We start from the raw sequence: 20,628 nt of genomic DNA, 5'->3' as shown, positions 1-20,628 counted from the left end.
ACTATTAAAGACCATTTGTCCATAAAATCCCAGAAACAAAACAATGTGTCCAAACCTGGCTTAAGCAGAAAGCTCAAATCACAAAAAAACTGTATCAAACTGCATCCTAGCCAAGATGCAGAAGGGTTTTCCCCCACACTCTAATGAAAAACAGCTCAGGTTCTAAATATATTGTGAGAACAGAGGCAGAGCTCCCAGCACACCATTTAGTGCAAATTTCCCATGCCAAGGGATTTTGCACCTGCTGGTCCAGACCACTCACCCAGCCTGCTGTGCTTCCCAGTTGTGGGTCCGGTATCAGGTGAGCTCAGATATGACAGATTAGCCTAGGGACCTCTGCTTCACCAGGCTGCACCAAGCCTCTGCTCACTGTAAAAGGTGGTGTACAAACACCACTCATCCAGGGCAGGTGTCTCTCACAAGGCAATTCCTCCCACTGTGAGGGAGGGATCTATGTCCCTTCTGAGCATACATCCATCCTCTGTCAGCATCCCTCCTGTCCAGCACAGAGGAGACCCCTCACAGATTTCTCACTCAGTGAGCCTACTCTGCTCCTCTTCTTACCAGGAAGGGGCACAATGGTAATAGAAGAAATCATTCTTATGATGACATATTTCATGTTCTACACAAACAGGGGGTTTTTGTTTCTATTTTCTGTTGTTGTTGCTTTTTTTGTTGTTGTTGTTAAATACGTGGTTATTACTTACATTTCTATAATCATGTTGACAATAAGTCAATTAGCTGTGCTGACATATTCACAATATTGAGATTTTTGATACTCTAAATAGAGGTGGGGTGAGATTTTTAAAGACACATGGGAATTAATTTCCCCTTGATTATCTCCGTGTCCCCATAGACCACATCCCCTTATATCACCATGTAGATAAGCAGAAGAAAGTCTTACTGTCCGTCTGCGTTTTTAGCTGTTAAATGCTTTTAAATTCTTGTTCTTAAGGACCAAGACTAAAATCCCGGATCTGCTTAACAGTACAACAAATTCCCATCGATTTCCAGAGTCCCAGGATATCTGTAGGTATCTAAATAGTCTGTTTTAAAATGTATTTAAATCCCTAACAGCTCTCATATTTAGGTGATTATGGATCCTAATGTAAATTTTGAAATTTAACAGCAGACCCATATTTTTAGAAATCTTACCTGTAACAATACATGTGACAATTTTCATTATTTTAGTAACTTTGAAAATACGGATGTCCCGGTTTAAAGGGACAGTATTGCCAGGAAAAGGAAATTCAGGAACTCTTAGGCACAAAACAGATATAGGTTGGGAATAACAGTTCTTTACTGATATATTTATAAGACAAACAAAAACAGCATCAGCTATATGAAAGAAAAAAAAAAAACAGTGACAGAACAGAACGGAACTCAGTCCCAGTCCCTTTTTTTCAGTCACCGATGGCTCTTCTCCTCCACACAGTCCGATGGAGCAGGGCAGGCGGCCTCTCAGTCGCGGCTGCTGCAGGAGCAGGGGGCGAGGTGGCCGCACCGCCCCAGATGGAAGAAAAGGTGAGGAAGGAACTCTGCTCACCGTGGGCGTCCCAGTTCCCAGTTGTTCAGAGGAAGCAGGAAGCTTTAGCAGTCCAAATCCAAGAAGCCTGATCCCAACAGGAGAAAAGGAACCTCTCTCCTCGAGTTCCGCCGGCGAGCTGTAAGAGTTCTCCTACCCCCAGTGTCCTCTTACTTGCTGAAAAACAAAAGCAGGGCTCCACCTTTCCCTAATGGAGCCATCAGGTTGCTTCAATTATTCCTTTGTCTCCAGCTCTTAACGGCTAATAGGAGAGCCATCCCGGCTAGCTTAACATAATAATGGGAAAAATTTCTAAACTTCGCCAACCCTCAACAACAGAATACCCAAACATAGACCATATTTTTGAACATTAAAATAGGGTAAAAATGTCATGTGTTGTACTTCTGGACATGTATTTTTCTTTCTTTTTTTCAGGACAATACATGATCCAGATTAGACTGTTCTACAGCAAGATTGTATCTGCAGAATATTATAAAACTTCATTTTAGGGAGTTGCAAATTTGATTTACCTTCAGTGTAGGGTGTAAAGGTAAGAAAAAAAAAAAAAGGACAAGTATATAAAACTTATCCCTGGAACAGAACAAGCACTACAGGAAACATTTGAAAACATTTTTGCAATATTGTACCTTAACCTGGGGCAGCACAGGGTGAGCTGGTTTTGTAGCTCATATCACTTCTCTACTAAGACAGTAAAACTCCCACAATTTAATTTTTTTAAATACTAGAAAAGGAGGGGGAAAAAAGAATGAACACTTGAAGCATCCAAGCTACTCTAGGAAATAGATAATGTCATTTGTAAATGAACGTGAATTTTTAAAAATTGGTTTTAAAAATTGCTCTTGGTCTGGCACCTCTGTTGGAGTTTCTGTCCAGATCAATTTTTACAACTGAAATAGTTCCTGAGCTACATAGCTTACAACACGACCAGTCTCAGATCCTAAACTATGATCAGTTCTACTACAAAGAAAGTATAGAAGACCTGGGATTACTGCGTTTTCCTTTGTTTGCTTACAGTTATGATATATGTTATAATTCGTGTTTATATAAAAGGATTGTATGAAATAAAATAAAGTAAAAAGAACCTTAAAACACCAAGCACCCGGGGCCATAGACAACGGCCGTAATTAGCATATCAACAAGACCTAGCTCAGCGATCTCCACAACGGACGGGAGAAGGCATCAGATCACCTCCTCTGGTTCCCGTAAGCACTCCCAAGGAAAATTACACCTCAATGCAGAGCAGAAACAACCTTCATCAACATGCAGGAAAGACCTTTGTCCAGGGCAGCACCAGAAAAAAATTTAATCTAAATATGAGAATCTGCAGCAGAAACAAAGGAAATTCTCGCCTCAGGCCAGGAAAAACTGTATAAAGCTGGACTCTCTGCGATGGCAGGTTGTGAACACAGGGGGATCTGATGCGGTAGAGATCAGATCAGCGTGTGTGTCCACCCAGTGCCGACCCCGGCTCGGCGCTGTCGTGTTTTCACTTGTGGCTTCCCAGGACTGTATTTTCGGTCGCAAAAATAAAAATTGCTGTTTTGCTATTTAATTCGACTTGATTCAGTTATTATCTATAACAATTTGGTGACTCCGACGTGATCCTGATTTGAGGTTCGGGGGTGACCTGCTTTCTGTCCAGGAGGTGCCTTGCTGATTTCAGCGACCTGGCAGGAGCGGGGAACTCCCCAGCACCATTCAGGAACCCGAACTAAAACCAGAAGCCACAAACGAAAAGGGGGGAAACGGGCCCAGAGCTCTCGGATAACCGTGGCAACTTTTCACTCATAAAACTCGACGTGCACGAAGAATCCACGCAGGAAAAGGAACCGTAAGTATTGCGTGGTTGAGTGAGGTGTGACTGAACGCATGGATGAGATGTGATTTATCACGAAGCGAGTGCGGACCCCAAAATCGCAGTTCCACCATCCCGCGAGGGACGTGGTCGGTTGAGGGGGAAGCGAACGTTACGTGTAAAAACTCTTTCTCGTGTGTCAAGCCTAAAACTAAGGGTGTTTTGGGGGTCAGTCACAGGGGGATCGGGAGGGAGGTACGTTTCCTAGGATTTGGAAAACTGGTAAACCTCTCGATCGGGGGCTAGTTCAAGCCCAGGAAAAGAGAGCTCGTCTCCTTTCGAAAAGCTCCACGGAACGGTTCTCTGTGTGAGGTGAGTAGATTGGAAAAATTGAAATAAATAAAGTTTAAACTGCAGTTCAATACTCCTCAGATTCGGAAGGTTCCAGCGTGAAACACAGTAAGAAGATATACTAAGGTAGCTTGGGATTTTTTTGTAAAAGAAATGGGACAGAAAAAGAGCAAACCCCGGAGAAAAACCCCGGAGAAACTAAAAAAGAAAAAAAGGTAAGTTGCCCGAAATAACAAGGGACAGCCCACCGGGTTGGATCGTAGAACACTGGGAGGGGAGTCCCGATAAGAAAAAGTAAGTCTAAAAAAAATTAATCCATTATTGCATAAAGATTTAAGGAATGGAGGGAGCAGCTGCGGGTCCCCTGTGTCCTCCACTTCCAGAGCGAGTGCGGGTGGGCAGTGAAGGCGATCGGGAGCGTGTATCGACAGCGGCGGGGGGGGCGAGTGGTGTCTGTGTGTTAAGCAGCCAGACCGAGCGCGGAGGTGCGGGTCCGGGAGCGTGGCCTGTGGGGGCTGAAAGGCCCCGGGGACTCAGCGTCCGAGCAGGAGCGGCCTGGCTGCTGGTCCCTGTGAGGTTGCGGGATGCCCTGGCCCTGTGCTGCTGCCCGTGCTGCTGCCGGGGCCGTGCTGCTGGGAGCACTGGTGGGGGAGGAGCGGTGTTTAGACTGTAACAGGACAGAGACTGGCCCTAAAATACAGTGTCTGTTAGAGAGAGAACAAGGGTAGAGAAATATCTGAGAAATGCAAATTGTAAACTTCTGTTTTCTTGTGAATTCTGCTAGAAAATGAGAGTAATACAGAAAAAGTCGTGAAAGTTTGCTGAATGTATGAAATGAGTTTAAAAAGCATGAGTTTCTGATTGTGTTTGTAATTTACCGGGAAAGTATTTAACGGAACATTGAAGAGTGTGGTGAGGAGGTGGAAGAAAGGGGAAAGAGAAAGATTCCTTTGTTCCATGTTGGAATTTTGAGTGCTTGGGAGAGCGGTTGAGGCAATCTGGGGAGATGATGTGGAGTTCGCGCTTCTCATGTGTACTGTTCTCTGTGAATCAATCCTGCTCCCCGGCACTCGTAAAGAGAAATACCTGAAAGAAAAGAGAGAGAGACCTGGTCCTTCCCAGGAATGTGTACTGGTGCTTTATGCTCAGGGAGAGAGCTGAAGTGATTTAAGGTTGTGAGCAGAGCAGCTGGAAAGGGTGTTACTGTTTTATTTTGCTCCTCTCAGAAAAACTCAGCCCCTTTTGAGGAGAGGGGCGTCCTCACGGATGGTACTCGGAAATGTCCTTGTATTTAAAATGAAAACCGATAGTGCTACTCCACTGTGGCCAAGTGTGGGGATAAAACCTCATTCCCAGGTGCTGTGTGAGTGCAGGGTCCCAGCTCCAGCAGCTCTTCCCAGCCCGCTGGAGCTGTGTGTGCAATGCTGGTAGTGACACTAGTGTCCCTGTACTCCCCAGGACTGTCAGAGCCAGTGGGACACTTGGATTTCTAATATAGTCTAGTTGAATTAACTTTGTTCATGAACAAAAGCTGAATTAAGATGTTCTTAGGAGTGTTTCACACGTGTAGCTATTCCTAAAGCAATGAAGTTGCAGTTGTTTTTGATATGTGTGAAAAGGATGTAGAAAAGAGCATTCTGCTCTGTGTCTACTTCCTCCCACCATCCTGAAGGAATTTCATCTTAAATCCAGAACTGTCTGGATGTGATGTGTGGCAGGTGCAAAGCAAGTTGTAGAGCTAAAATTTTTACAGGAGCTGTTGGTGTGTGAATTTTCCCTTCTCAAAAACCTGTGCTTTGGTTTTTCCTTTTCTTTAACCTGTTTAAGTTAAGAAGAGATGTATGTTTTAGTAAAGTAAGATGGCCCAGGAAAAGATCTGGTGGGGCAAAGGTCAGAAATAAGATGTTTGGACCTGAGAGAAAATGTAGTGTCTGTGTAAAAGTAGAAAAGTTTTATCAAGATATGAAGTTTTTATCTCTCTTCTCTGGGAAGGTCTTTTTCTTGTCCTTTTAACCACAGACACAGCAGTCCGGACAGCAGAAAAAGGCTGGACACACGCCTCCAGAATGAAGAGGATAGAGACAACTAAGGAAACACCCAAGTGGAAAGTGGCTTCCTCCCCTGGAGACCTCAAGATGAAATTGCGCCTAACAAGCCGATAAGCAACCTAGATCAAACACGGTGTATAGCTTCCGGGTGCAAGTGTTTTCCTTTTGTTCATTTCAGGTGCCAGATCTGTCGTGGGGTTTGGGTTACACATTGTGTATGGGGAGGTCCAACCTAGAGGGCTCTGTACTAAGTGTTTTGAAAAGAGCTGTCTCTGACTGACCGAATTCTAGTACTTGCCACTGAATTGAATATTGTTGAACTAGATTCTGTAGAGCGATTTCTCTTATACCAACACGGGATTAGTGGGAAACTAAATTGCAGAGCTGAAATTTTAAGAGTGCCAGAGAACAAATAAAATACCTCGTTGGACAGACACGATAAAATTATTGAAGTGGGATGTCTTTAAGAGGCAACATGCAGCTCGGACTTTGCTTTGGTCCCCTGAAGAATACCTCTGCTGCCAAGAAGATGGTTTCCCTCGCCGCTAGCAGCAAACTAGTGGGTGTAGGCAGACGCAGAGAAGTACACCTGTGGGGAATCCTGGTGAGCCTGAGCCTAGTCATGTTCCCACCGATTAACGCATACCCAAGGAATTCTGCGAACTCTGCGTCACAAAGCCGTAGCAATGAGTGTGGGGGATGCCCACTAATTAGCACCTCAACTCGCTCTGTCCTGGCCAACTGCACCCATAAAGGAAAGGAGGAGTACTGTACCTTTAACGGCACTCAGTATGTGAAGTGTAAATGGAGAAAAAAAAAAATGATATGCTATGATCTCAAGGCAAGACATGGGAAAGGGCAGTCAGAGACATTCGCTCACAATATCCAGAAGAGAAATGCCAATCAAACACCTCTTCCCACTTGTGGACAATGTAATCGCTCGGTAAGGGTAGGGGGAAAACAGAAGTCTGTATTTGTGGCTTATTTTCGGGTGAATGAGTTATGCTATGACAATACCCAATTAAGTATGTGTGTCATAGAAGGGAAAACATATTGGGTGGGCAAAAATCTTAAGTTTGAAAATAGATTGATCTCAGATGGTAAACCAATCATCATCAACCTACTTAAAAAAAGATGATGAATGGGTTTGTGCCCAATTCAATAACACTTTTTGTTTCTCCAGAAACAAGGAGAACATAGAGCCTAAAAGCAAAATAGATCAAATAACCTTAGAACAAAATGTTGTATTGAAATTGATTATGGAAAAACTATAAGACATCTTGCTACAAAAATAAAAAGGGTGGCACATGTCCCTGCCCAGAAGTGGAATTTCATTCTCCAGGCATCTTAGTGGGAACAATTATTCTTGGGAGCATGGTAAAAAAAATTGTGTTCTTTATCCTGTGATCAGTAGCTAGAGTCTTCTTCCTACCATGCTTGATGCTTTGTTTCATCAGATTAATACACTTAGTGGTGCAGAGCATGCAAATAGCTACTATGCCCATGGACCCAGAAATTGCATCTGGGAGAGCGAATGGCAAAGCATCCAAATTGCTGAAATTGGAAGAACGGGAGGTAGATACTAGTGCAGTAGAGGCACTTGCAAAATTTGAAAAGCAAATAAGGAAAAATAAACGCTCTTATGTAAATTATCGAGAAGAGTCAATAAAGAAATGGAATAGCAGTGATGAGTCTGAAGAAAACTGAGAGGGGAACACGAATTAATTTGGTCATATAGAAGGGGAGGGATTGTGATATATGTTATAATTCGTGTTTATATAAAAGGATTGTATGAAATAAAATAAAGTAAAAAGAACCTTAAAACACCAAGCACCCGGGGCCATAGACAACGGCCGTAATTAGCATATCAACAAGACCTAGCTCAGCGATCTCCACAACGGACGGGAGAAGGCATCAGATCACCTCCTCTGGTTCCCGTAAGCACTCCCAAGGAAAATTACACCTCAATGCAGAGCAGAAACAACCTTCATCAACATGCAGGAAAGACCTTTGTCCAGGGCAGCACCAGAAAAAAATTTAATCTAAATATGAGAATCTGCAGCAGAAACAAAGGAAATTCTCGCCTCAGGCCAGGAAAAACTGTATAAAGCTGGACTCTCTGCGATGGCAGGTTGTGAACACAGGGGGATCTGATGCGGTAGAGATCAGATCAGCGTGTGTGTCCACCCAGTGCCGACCCCGGGCTCGGCGCTGTCGTGTTTTCGCTTGTGGCTTCCCAGGACCGTATTTTCGGTCGCAAAAATAAAAATTGCTGTTTTGCTATTTAATTCGACTTGATTCGGTTATTATCTATAACACAGTCGTATACAAAATAAAACCCAAAATAACCCCACTGAAGAGAAATTCGTTACTGTTGCTTTCTTCCTGCAGAGCATTAATAGTTTTAGAAACGAAATTCTTTTATTAATTTGATTAAGTCAAAGGAAAATCCAAGGTTTCCATGAATAATTTAGATTAATATCATATCTTCAAAGGTCATATGCAAAACATTATTATACATCAAAAGTTCCTTACAGTCTAATGTACATTTAATTTTCAATAATGTTGATATATTGTTTTATAAAGTCAAATAATAAATATAATAAATTACTTATATTTTCTGATCTCAGTCACTATAAAATAACTGCTGTAGTTTTACATTTTCAGTGTGAAATATTAAACACATAAATCAAAACAAGATTATTTTTCATCTGAGCTAGCTGGAAACTGGTTTCTGAAACTGACAAATTCATTTCAGATAAATGAATGTTTTAGGAAAGAAGATCTCTACAGAGTCCATAGCAGCTCTAAAGGAAACAAGAATTCCATGTTTTAATATCCTCCTTTATTTGGCTTCCCTGTGACAGGTGCTGAATTTGGCAAATGCAGTGGCTGGAAGTAGCTCCAAGTTTCTCAGAAGTTCCAAGTTTCTCTCCTTGCCAGTATTCTGACTGCATTTGCCTTCTCAAAGATCATTCTCTTCATGGTGCACAGCAGCATTGCTGCTAGGCTGACATCTTCCTTAGCTGAAAGTTGTTAGGAGATGTTTGTATACATACGTATGTAGATGTGTAACTATTCCTATAAATAATTGTTCACCAAGAAAGACATTAGGAAATTATAAGAACTATTCTGATGTATAAAAGGAGATTCAGCTGGTTTTGCACTGGTTTTGTCTTAACAGAAGCTTCACTGAGAGCTAAAAATACTATTTAGCATCCTTGATTAAAATTAATAAATCTAATTCTAAGGAATCATTATAACATTTAAATACCATTCATCTCTTAATGCACTTAAACATTCAACCACAAGATGCTTTCAAAAGGAGTGATAATACTAGAATACTAAAGAATTTCAGGGTGCATGCATGAATAGGAAGGGAAGAAAACCAGGGTCTACCTGACATTAGACTAGACATTAGACTATTCCAGGAAACAGGACCATACCATCAATTATATGCTCACCCCAGGACCTTGTTTGAGAGCTGGGACAGATCATATTTTGGCAGGTTTTTTTGGTGTGGAATTGTGCTTGTAGTTCTACACACCTTTTTTGTGTTTTCTTATTTGCAATTTTAAGACAGTTTTAGGTTCAACAACAATACACTGAAAGTACGCCTCAGCAATTTAGTATGGAAGAAAACAATCAAACAGCATCTTCTGTATCTATTTACTTATCTTTCTTTCTAAAGATAACACTGGATCTTCCTTGGTCAATACATTTGAGAAGTACTTGCATGAACACAAAGAATAAAAGCTGATAAAAGAAAATGTCTAGCATGGGCCAATCAGATCTTTTATCTTTGGACTATTTCCTGTTGGTTTTTTTGGTGTGTTTTTGCATTCTTTATTTCAGCCTAATGTCTTTAATTTTAAGAATCAAGGACAAAAATCCCAAGCTCATCTAAGCTGTTGTGGAGATGTATATCATATCCATGTAATAGGTTCCTGACGGAGTGTTCCACAGCTGGATGTTTCCATAGGCTGGTTGGTAGCTTACTGAGTTACTTACACAAACAGGAAATAATTCAAGCATGTTTTTCATTTTTCATTTACTGCTAGAAAGGTCAAATTTAAGAAGCATTTATGAACAAAGAAAGAAACAAAATTTTTCAATTGGGTTTGCTACTTGAAGAACAACTGCTATTGAAATTTTACAAATTTTTCTTCAGTAATATTACTTTTGTTATACTTCCTTAGCCTTTATTTTGTAGGTGTGTTTCAATAGCTCTGCCACTAGTTGTATTTAAATTCTCAATTTAACATTTCTCTTCATAATTGAAAATAGATCTTACAGAAAATTAACTTATATTTGCACTATTTTAGTATTGAGAGAGCAGGTTATTCTTTCCCCTTTCGAGTCATTGGGACACAGAGGCAACTGGATGTCACAAATTAATTAAACTCATATAGCCAGGAACTTCATTAATGGTACCTGTAATTCTCTGAATTGATGTAACGCCAAATCTCAAGATCTTGATGTGACTCTCATTAAGACAAAAATCCACTCAGGTAACTAGGAATTTTATTTGCTCAAGATGTAGGGAAAGGTTCAATTTGGCATGTTGTGGTTTCAGTCCTTCAGCCAAACCCTTACAGACCAAAAAGGCAATGCATCTTGATATCATCCAGTTTCTTGCAGACTAGCTTGATCTGACAAGAGAGATGGTATGAAATCTGGACTAAGACAAAAAAGCAGTGACTGAGAAATCTCTTTGCAACATTTAAAATTTTTAATCTTTTGGAATCAAAGTGTCCAGTAAACCACGAGTACCTTGCCCACAGAAAATATTAACTGAACAGCTATAGTAAACTATGACCAAATTTTTTTAAAAAAGATGTATCTGTTATTAGCTTTGGCAAGTGCATCTTAAGATAATATGAAAAGACACAGCTATTAACTTCAGTTATTCAGTCCTGGAATCCTGGATGCTTCAAAGCAGTCAATGATACTACAATGGCTGGAAAAAGGCAAGCATTCACTGCCATGTGAGGCAGAGATGAAGCATGCAAATGATCCCAGAATCCATTTTCTCTCTGTCTTGCTTTACTCTGTATGCTATAAAATGTGTCACCTTCCTATCATTTCCCAGTAGCCCAGATCTAGAGAAAATATGACACTTTCCTTCAATTTTCTTATACGAAATGAGAAACTATACCTCTATTAATCAGCAGTTACCTCATAGAAGCAGAAAAAAAGACAAGAATTTAGAGGATCAATAAATCCATTGACAAAAAAACATAGATTTCTAACATGTCCAGAATCCTGTACTAAGTTGTATGGTTGTTTACTTCTAAATTCCCTTGGAAATTCTAATCTAAACCACACTTCGTAAAATTTATCAAACCAGCAACTGCGTGAGATGACTTTGACGACTTTAAAAGTGCTTCAAGCACAGTAATTTATACGTATCGTTAAGCAATAGTCTTTGTTTCGTTCAACTCTAACCATTTGCAATTTAATATTGTACGACTACAGCATACTGTATGATTAGAAAAGTATGTATACATTATGCGTGTACAGACTCATATTAAGCAACCACAAGAAAAATTGTATTGCAACATGCTATTTCCTCATGTTCTTTTCTTTTTTCTCTTTTCTTTTCTTTTCTTTTCTTTTCTTTTCTTTTCTTTTCTTTTCTTTTCTTTTCTTTTCTTTTCTTTTCTTTTCTTTTCTTTTCTTTTCTTTTCTTTTCTTTTTTTTCTTTTCTTTTCTTTTCTTTTCTTTTCTTTTCTTTTCTTTTCTTTTCTTCTTTTCTTTTCTTTTCTTTTCTTTTCTTTTCTTTTCTTTTCTTTTCTTTTCTTTTCTTTTCTTTTCTTTTCTTTTCTTTTCTTTTCTTTTCTTTTCTTTCCTTTCCTTTCCTTTCCTTTCTTTTCTTTTCTTTTCTTTTCTTTTCTTTTTCTTTTCTTTTCTTTTCTTTTCTTTTCTTTTCTTTTCTTTTCTTTTCTTTTCTTTTCTTTCTTTTCTTTTCTTTTCTTTTCTTTTCTTTTCTTTTCTTTTCTTTTCTTTTCTTTTCTTTTCTTTTCTTTTCTTTTCTTTTCTTTTCTTTTTTTCTTTTCTTTTCTTTTCTTTTCTTTTCTTTTCTTTTCTTTTCTTTTCTTTTCTTTTCTTTTCTTTTCTTTTCTTTTCTTTTCTTTTCTTTTCTTTTCTTTTCTTTTCTTTTCTTTTCTTTTCTTTTCTTTTCTTCTTTTTTCTTCCTTTCCTCCTTTCCTCCCGTCCTTCTTTCCTCCTTTCCTTCTTTCCTCCTTTCTTTCTTCCTTCCTTTCTTTCTTCTTTTGCTCTCAACTGTTATCTTCTGCTGACTTCAAAGAAGAAAAGGAAATGTGTACAGCAATTCTTTTCTGCATATATAAACAATTGTTGAGGTATCAGATCATCTCCATAATGTAATTAACTTTATTGCATTTAAGTTCTGGAGTTTATTTTTTGTTTCTAAAAGTTGCAGTGCTCCTTTATTTGGCACTAGAAATGTTTTCCTTCATATTTGCCTGCTTTTACTTTCCAGCTTCATGGACATGTCTTCATATATTTAAAATACTGAGTTCTTATTGGTCATGAATCATCATGATTAACTTTGAATTTTTATGTCCTCCTGTTGTTTTGAAATTTGCTTTAAAAGTAGAATGAAGCTGTTGAAGGAAAGACAACACTAAGTACACATTAAACTATGCATATCTGTCAAGCTTATGAAAATTATCTGAATCAAATTTAGTTGCTATGAAGACCAAAAGATGATGCTTTACAAATGGGTGAGATGGAGATCAGATGCAAAGAAGCTAGAGAAAATAGAAAAACTAACATCTTGGAATATGCAGGATTGCTGTAGTACTTTTTTTCTGCTGCAGCAAGTCTACATCAAAGCAGTTAAGATTGAGAAAAAGACTAATGGACTACACAGGAAAGAAAAGTTATGATACATTGAAAATGAGGAAGTGAACAAGGATGAGAGTTGTTAAAGAGCAACATATAAGAAACTGTAAATTAGGACATATTCATTTAACGAGAGAAGAGAAAACTGACTACAGAATAGTTTCATGAGGGGAGATGTCCCAGCAGAGTAGCTCCCAGGACAGGCTGCCAACCCCACACTACCTGAAGCACAACGCTTTTTGGAGAGGGTATGCTCTATCTCTCACAACAGCCTAATCTTTTTAGGCATCTTGGTTATAAAGCTAATAACTTTTTAAAAACTGTCTGGGATTAGTATGGCAAGATTTACAGAAAAGCAGTTCTTACCCAGATATAAGAAAGAAGGGCCCATTGCATCATGATGGTATGGTGTCACATGCCTTGCCAATGACTTGGGTGGAGAGAGACCAAAACCCATTTACTCCCGGCACATATATTTTACATGTGTATGAGAGAGAGAGTATAACCAAGAAATAAATTATTATTATTATTATTATTATTATTAGTCACAAGATAAATAAACTTGCCTGAAGTGAGTAGTTTACATGTTTCTGTGATTTCACTTTGCCCAATAACAAATCCTTTCTATGGTTTCTGTCTCTAGGTAAGGCTCAAGGCTGATTGCTCATTAGCTACCTGTTTACAGTCTTTTGCCATCAAATTTTGACAGGTGCCATTAGGCAATTCAGCTGTGAATTACACTCTACTTAGGAATTGCCAATATCCAAGTGAAGTGATTTCAGTTCAAGTATTACCTGTGCAATGTCCTCAGTGAAGTGCTTCACCATCCCAACACCTTTAGTTTTAGAATAAAGATTTTTTAAAATAATAATAATGTCCTTATAGCAATCATTGGATCAATTCTTTTTACAGGGTGTAAATGTGAAGACCAAGGGCATTTGCTTCTAGGAGGAGTGCCAGCTGAATGATGCTATTTGAATGGGCTCCAAGGCCCTGACTCGGTTCCCATCCCTCACACGTCTGGTGCCACGTCAGATATGATGCCGTATCCCCCTTGGCCTCCATCTGTCTCTCCAGAAGGCTGCAGCCCTCCTCATGTGCTGCATATACCACTTCAGGCAGATGTCTTAGGTACTTTATGGCATCTCAATGTTTATGCAATTAAACAAAATCAAACCCCAAACCTTCAATTTTGGTCACCAAAGAATGCAATTTGGCTCAAAACCACAAAGCATAAAGTGATAATTCTGTGAATCACAGCTATGCAGAAGGCTTGCTGTCCAAAATTGTATTCAAGGAGAATCTGGTCAACAGAATCTGGAAATCCACACGGACTTTACCACCTACTTTAGGTCTTCTGTTCAAAAGCTATTGCTCACAGCTAAACTCAAATATTTTAATCTGGACATCAATCCCATGCTACGTATCCTAAGAAAAGGGCACAAGGACAGTAGGAGCTAATGCACAGGAACATAGTCAGAAATCTCTGAAACTAACCCATAAGAATTCAGAGCACAAAACAGCAGTGAGTCCAAGACCAAATGAATAGTTTCCAACCCCAAAATTGTAGGTGTTCAAAATTAACAAAGTAAACAGAACGGACAGTGTTCTGATTTGTTCTGGAAAATGGGGGAACACAAGAACAAAAATGCTTAATCTGACAGATATCAAGTTCTCACCACGCACTCCACCTTCTCTGGTACTTGAACTTCAATGGATTTGCATATTTATCAGCTGCTTAGGACATTGGTTCACACACTAACTATGTAGGATATGTAACAATAGCATTTCCTAATCATGGCACAACACGAATTATTTTGATAACTAAGAGTAATCTGAATACCAAATAATGCTCACACCTATTTAGACAGAAACCTAAGACCTTAATAAGCTGCAACACTTTAAGCATTTAAAATATAGATCTAAAGAACTGTGAAGATTTTAAATTACCAAGTAAACATCACACTGGTCTAGGCAACAAAGTGAATCATTGTGAATCACCTGGCAGAAACTGCAGAACAGCTTCAAGGCAAAAATTAGCGGCTTGGACCTCTGGGTGGGTGGAGGGAGCTGTAAAACACTAACATCAGCTTTTGTATGTAGCAAGCTCATTAGAGAAAGCTAAACCTGCCCAGTACCTTGTATTACTAATTCAAGCACTCTTCTTACAACTCACCTTCTTCTGGCAATTGTCTTTCCCCATTTTACTTACTTTACTCTCTGCAGCAGCTTTCTAAAAAATCCTTTTTTTTCAGGAACAGCACTACCATAGGAGAGTTTCAAAAGAATTCTTCATGTCATTTGACCAATCTCGTCTATATCCCTGTTCTCCTTGCTCTGTTCAGACCTCTCATGATGTTAAATTGTGAGGACTGAACTAAAATCGATAGATGCCCTGAGTCTGAGTCTGTGAGAAGTGGGCATTTGGTGGAGTTCCTCCTTCTCTCTTGCGCTCTACTCTTCTAGTTACTCTCCAAAGCAGATGAAGAACAATCTTTTCTTCCCATGTGTCTACTTGGAGACCCATTGCTAAAAACAGTGGAGACACACCATACCACCCAGAAGAAACAGACGATTAAAAAATTATTATTCCAATATTCTGCCAAACTCTTGTCTACAATCAGGCCTTTTCCAGTACTCTGGCAGGTGCAGGATAAATGTTAGGGATGGTTTTAACCAATTTACAGTCAAAATTACAGTCAAAACAATGTGCTCAAATCTTCATGATAGATGAGAATCAGACCCAGGGTCTCTCAGTCTGGTATAATTCAGCTGTGGGTGTGTCTGCATGCATGAATAAAAGAATGAAAGTGGACTAAGAAAATGCCACCCTACTTAAAAATAACTAATTAAAAAATGGAATGCAAAATAAATGAGCTAACTCATCTTAAAAGGCAGAGAGAAGCACAGCCCATGCAGGAGAAAGTGCCAAGCTAAGCTACTGACATCCCCTCTCCAGAGGACAAAGGAGGACAACTGTGAAAAGTCCTCCCTTCAGTTTCTCCAGAGTAGTAAATGCAGGAGTTCATAGACATTAATCACATTCCACCCTTTGTATCTGATGAAAAACTCAGGAGGGGGAAAGGGGAAATAATATGACTGAGAAAAACCACTTACCTCTGGGATCAAATTTTGTAATGAAATATAACCAGCTCTTTGTTGGAGAAGTTTTGCATTCCTGGGTCTGTGGTAGTGGGAAGTCTGTTTCTCTATTTTACCATGGGAAAGATTTCCATCAAGCCTCTCTGTCTCAAGACACCTTCCACCAAGGAAGACGAAAATATGTACTTCTTTCAGCACAAGTATATTCCAAAGCTGTCCTTTCAGACAGCATGTAAATTCAGACCTTTGATGGTCAACATTGGTGCCACTACCCAATAAGAGGCTGTGTTATTAGGGGTCTCAGATGTGTGGATGACTGTAATAATTTCATTTCAATATGATTAATGTACTTCACTTTCTAGTACAAGATGATTTCTTGTGTTGCTTTGCAGAGTCAAACAATTTACACTCCAGTGGTGGTTAAACTTCACAGAGTAGGTGAAGTGATTCATGCATATATGTTTTGTCTCTAAAAAGATTTTGGCATCCAACAGGACAAAAGACATATTCAGAAATGCAAGTCAACTCTGTCATCAATAAATTAAATGTTGAAACACAAAAGCCAAATTCAGAAGCATGAAAGTAATTTAGTTTCATTTATATTTAAAAATATGTGAGATATACACCACAGTGCTCATGAAATTGTTCACACTGGTTTTAATAACAGCCATTATGTTAAAAAATGAAACTTCTCCTTGTGTCAGAGATGAACTGGGAAGAAACAAAGGAAGAGAAGAAACTCCTGCAGCACCTTTGTGCCCTTCTAGAATTGCTGCTCATCCTTCTTTCTTTCAGCAGTTCCCTTGCTCCTTTTGTACAAAAGGTATCACTACCTAATGAAACAATTAAGGCCTGACAGCTTAAATACGCTCTCCTGTTCTTTTCAAGAATAAGTGCCAGCCATCATGACAAACTATACCCACTGCTTCACTATCAGCAGAGTCATTGTTATTGCAGATAGAGTGCCCTAAAAATAAAAGCCATTCTGTATGTGCAGCTTCATCAAGTCAAGTCATGTCAACCCTGCAGGGTAGACAGCGCTGTACTAATTTTATTATTCTGTTTTTAAACATGACCTCCTTAGATCTTCTGTGTGTCCCATATAACAATGCAGAATTGACACATTGTATTTAAGTTTCTACTCCCAACCACAACCAATTTCCAAATATCTTATCAGTTAGTACATTTGGTATCCAAAGCTGGGAGGAAGTCTTTGTATTCATTTAATGTCACCTGTTGTGGCATTAATGATGGCTTAAAGTCATCTGTTGGCTGTTCAGCTGTCATGAGATGAAATCAAAATTTGTATCTGCAAGATTGATCTGTGCTATCAGTTTAGTGCCCCTGGCACTATATTTCACAGAGGTTTCCAATCCCCTAAAAAGGCTGAATTTTACAAACCCATGAATGTAGTTGCAAAGAGGGTTTAATCCTGTGTTACCTCAGATACACTAATGACTGGAAGCCACCCATCTATGATTTTCTCTCAGAGATAACACAAAAATTCTTGAGTTTGTCTGGTACATCAAAGGAAGTTTATCCTTGATAGCTCTCCTACCACAACACCAAGGTCATTCAGACTAAGAGGTATAGTCCTAGCAAAAGACACAAAAATAGAAGAATTGCCTATATTTATCAAGGCAAATTGACAGAACTCCACTGGAACATAGATCTACATCAAGCTGCAGCTCTTAGATTACCATTCATAGTTGGACTTTTTACAGTAGCTGACACTGGGCAGATACATACATTGCAGGTAAGCTTTTTCAAACATAAACTGAATTAAAAAGTACTTTTCCTTCCCTTGCATCCATTCCTCATCTGAAACAGTTTCAAGCCAAACAAAAGACATTTCAGTTGGTGCCATAGTGGTGGTTTCAGAAAATACCAAGAATACATTCAGTGTTCAGCATGCACACAATAAAAAGCCACAGAATCTTCTGTGAGAGGAGGGTAAGGAAGAGGAACTGGATGGTATTCAGTTTGGTGTAACAAATTACTTAGATAGTCAAATTGTAATTTTTATCATAAGCAATGCCATATTGGCAAGGGTCAGACAGGAACATCTACTGAGAGCTTTAGGTGGAATCTGTGGACAGCACTCCCAGTACCCTGTCACAGTATGCCTTGAAATATCCATACTCTTCCTTTGCAGGAGTGAATGACAGTTTGGGTTTGTGTGGCAAGGTTGTCACAGCAGTGGAGAAGGGGCCTACAGGGATGGCTTTTGTGAGAAGCTGTCACAAGCATCCCTTGTCCATGGATGCCAATCCTAGCTGGCACCAGGGTGGAACCACTACTGACCATGGTGAGGCCATCAGTGATGTTAGCAGCTGCGTCTCTGGGGAAACAAATTTAAGAAGGGTGGAAACATTACTGTGTAGAAGCAGCTGGGAGAGCCAAGTGAGAATATGTGAGAGGAGAAGCTGTGCAGACCCCAAGGTCAGGGAAGAAGGAGGGGCAAGAGGTGCTACAGGTGCCAGAGATGAGATTTCCCTGCAGCCCATGGTGCAAACTGTGGAGAAGCCCCTGTTACCCTGCAGTTCTGGGAAATTAATGGGGAGCAGAGAGCCACCTGCAGCCTGTGGATACCCCACACTGGAACAGTGGGATGCCCAAAGGAGGTAGCAGATCCTGGAGAAGCCTATGCTAACAGGTTTCATGCTGGAGCAGGCTGTTCCTGAAGTACTGGACCCTATGGAAAGGGCCCACATTGGAGCAGTTCTTGAAGAACTATAACCCATGGGAAAAGCTCATGTTGAAGTTCATGGAGAACTGTCTCCCATTGGAGGGGACCCCATGTTAGTGATGAGGAATAGTGTCCTGAGGAAGGAGCATCAAGGTGTGGTAAACAAACTGTAGCCCTCATTTACATATTCCTGTGCCATTGGTGGGCAGGAGATAAAGGATTTCGAGGATAAGGTAAGCCCAGGAAGAAGGGAGGGGTCTCGGAAGGTGTTTTAAGAGTTGGGTTTATTTCTTATTATTTTACTCAGATTTTTTTGACAATGAATTCAGTTAATTTCACTGAGCCTGGTTTTCCTGATCACAGTTGGTAACCGATCTCTCTTCCTGCCCTGACCTTGAGACTTCTGTTGTATTTTTTCTCTCCCCATTCTGTTGAGGAGGGGACTGAGTGGCTGTGGCAAGCACTTGGTATCCAGATAGTGTCTAACCACCACAACTGGTCATACCACCCCAAGGAAGTTAACAGTAAGTAAATGAGATCATAGAAGACACCAGGTTCTTAAGAAGGTCTGGTGCCTGTTGCACTGTATTCCACATTGGTTAATCCCCAGATGGACTTGTTTGAACTTGACAGGGTGTAGAGCTGGTTTTTTGGGTTTTTTTTGTTATGTCTTGGTATGCAAGGGTCTGGAGCTAGCGGAGGGTTTTTTTGTTTCTTTTATTAGGAAGGAAGGGAGGATGGAAGGATGGACTTTGGACCAATATTTGACTTGCACAGAAATTACAGTAATTTCGCGAGTATAAGGCACACCTTTTTGACTGAAATTTTGATCCAAACCCGGAAGTGCACCTTATACACTGGTGCGCCTTATATATGGACAAAGTGTGCCTTATACTCATGAAATTACTGTACTTAATTTCTCTCCCCACATACATCATTAGCTAAGAAAACAGCACTGAAACAGGATGTAGAGGTGGCTACTGCCTCCTCTGCTTGACTACTTCCACAAAAATGTGTACACCTTAGTACATGTAAATGATCATCTAACATAACATGGTGGGATAATGACCTGCAGACAACCTTGTTCATCTTGCTCATCTTGTTTCCAAAGGCTTCTCTGCCAGAACAAAATATGCTTATTCCAATAAAAAGACTGTAGAAAACAAAGAACATTTCTTCATAGGAATAGAGCATAGGGATATAGCTGTGAACTGGCACTAGTATGTCTGTGTGGATGCAGCATGTCTAACATACAAGGATCTCAAGACATTGGGAAGGTTAGTTCAGGTAATTGTTTTTGCTGCCCCAATGCTGTCAGTAGCACATTCAGCCAGATGACAAAGAGCTCTGTATTACATCATGTAAATGTATCCAAGGAACCAGTGTTAATTGATCAGATGTTGAAATTCAAACCTGACAAAATAAGTACACCCTCCCTGTTTCTCTCTGCTGTTCTGTCTGCTTTCATTCTGTATTCTCTCTCTGTCCCATGAGTGATTGAGACAACAGCAAACAAAGAAGGATGAGAGAACCAAGACACTGAGTTTATTAGACACAGTATGAAAGACTTGCTGGTCTTACAGGAAGCAACTCTGATACCTACTCTTGTCATTGGACAGTTCAACATGCCAGTTTCACATTTGTGTCACTAACATTCTTACATTTTCCCAACTCCTCAGAAAAAATGGAGAAGTGACACACCAAAAACTTCTTAGAAACATTTTCATAACTTTTCTGTTTGGTTGGTTTTGGGTTTGTTGAGTTTTTATCTGGGTTTTTGTTTGCTGTTGGTGTGGTTTTTTTATCTTGGGGTTTTTTTTGGTTTTTTTGGTAGTCAGACAGAAGAGTACTGTACACAAAGCTACGGACTTGCCAACAAATATATTTGTTTGAAACATATATTTATAGGTGGGCTCATGCTGGACTAAGTAAAAGTTTCACACCAATCAATCAGAAATTATTTTCATCTGTCTCATTACAATATGTTTATGCATCAAACCCTGACAGGCTGAGATGCCTCCTCAGTACAGCTTTTGGAGTTTTAAGCCTCCACACACAGAAACCTCTGAGAATTTTGTTCTGGCAATTCACGTTCAGCCATCTCTGCTGATGTGAGGTTCAGAAATGCTGCTAACTGGCAATTCTACTGGAAAGAAAAGATATATCTGTGCTGGGAGAGTTAAATCCTCCCAACAAAAAATGCAGTGAAATGACCTTTTCTTCTGTT

This window comes from Catharus ustulatus (genome assembly GCF_009819885.2).
Source record: "Catharus ustulatus isolate bCatUst1 chromosome Z unlocalized genomic scaffold, bCatUst1.pri.v2 scaffold_29_arrow_ctg1, whole genome shotgun sequence".
Taxonomy (NCBI): domain Eukaryota; kingdom Metazoa; phylum Chordata; class Aves; order Passeriformes; family Turdidae; genus Catharus; species Catharus ustulatus.
Note: the sequence above shows the minus strand (reverse complement) of the source record.